General features: G+C 31.6%; 1 non-coding gene across 1 annotated transcript; it reads right to left on the bottom strand.

Annotated features, from left to right (window-relative positions):
• Positions 1-620: 620 nt before the first annotated feature.
• On the bottom strand, positions 621-814 carry LOC139086708 (U2 spliceosomal RNA). The gene has a single exon (XR_011544054.1). It is a non-coding gene; the product is annotated as a U2 spliceosomal RNA (small nuclear RNA).
• Between the last annotated feature and the right edge of the window lie 260 nt (positions 815-1074).

Genomic DNA, 1074 nt, shown 5'->3' with positions numbered 1-1074 from the left:
TCTCATTTTTTTTTTTTTGCTTAATGCATTTAGAGTGATGCTTGGTGATTAACAAAGAAATCATTAAAATAATCTCTTGTAAGTGCTTTGGATATTAAATATTCTAATTCGTCATTTTAAAAAAAGTTCAAAGGATTGCAGACTTGAGTTGAGTATTAAATGATGCAATCACGAAATGCCAATACAGAATACAGATTAATTAAGTAGATTTGATGGAAGCTTGAGATTGTGAAGTATTTTTCTGGATAATTTCAGTAATGAATACTTCTGATGAGAATTAATCTTATCAAATTAGTGGTAATTGGAAGACATAAAGATCTGAGCTGTTTATTGGAGGTAAGTTATACTCTGGACAATAATAATGCATGATTTTTTTAATTTGGACTTAAATGCTTAGCAAATGACTTTATTCGAACTTTATCTAGTTCACTCCTTGAAAATCATTGAGATCCAGAGCTGCGCCAATGATTGTTTAACGAGTGAAGTGCAGTGGGCACTCAGTAGACCTACAGAGCTCTCCCCCCGCTATAATATGTATTAGATGACTCTATGTCCAAAGATCATCTAGTTACAACTGCTAATTCTACTCAAAACTCCTATTTATATATTTATGTATTTTATTTATTTGGGCCGATCCTAGAAGTACTGCAATACTAGGCCAACCCGGACAGAATAGAAGCAAGCTTCATTATTTCCGTCATTTTCCAAAAATCAGTTTAACATTTGTTTCTATGCTATGCACAGATTACCAGATGTTAAGCTGATAAGAACAGATACTACACTTTGATCTTAGCCATTACAGCCGAGAAGCGATAACGATGTATTGACTCTTTGACAAATATATATTAATCATTTCTGCTAACGCTTGTGAAGTATAAGGTTGAAAAAAACATTTGTATGTTTTGTTTGATTTTCCTGCAAAATGATTGTTTCGAGGAACATATTTGTAAATATGTATAAAGTTCCGCGGAATATTCTGTCGGGTCCATGCTTTAACTTTAATCTTTAATTTAATTTTAGAAACACAATATTTAAAATTAGGAAATTCCAAATCACAGTTGAATTTGATAAGAA

Source organism: Chironomus tepperi, unplaced genomic scaffold (genome assembly GCF_022539635.2).
Source record: "Chironomus tepperi strain 1889 unplaced genomic scaffold, CSIRO-AGI_Ctep_v1 contig_87, whole genome shotgun sequence".
NCBI classification, from domain to species: Eukaryota; Metazoa; Arthropoda; class Insecta; order Diptera; family Chironomidae; genus Chironomus; species Chironomus tepperi.
The sequence above is the reverse complement of the archived record's forward strand: the minus strand, read 5'-3'. Positions and strand labels throughout refer to the sequence as shown.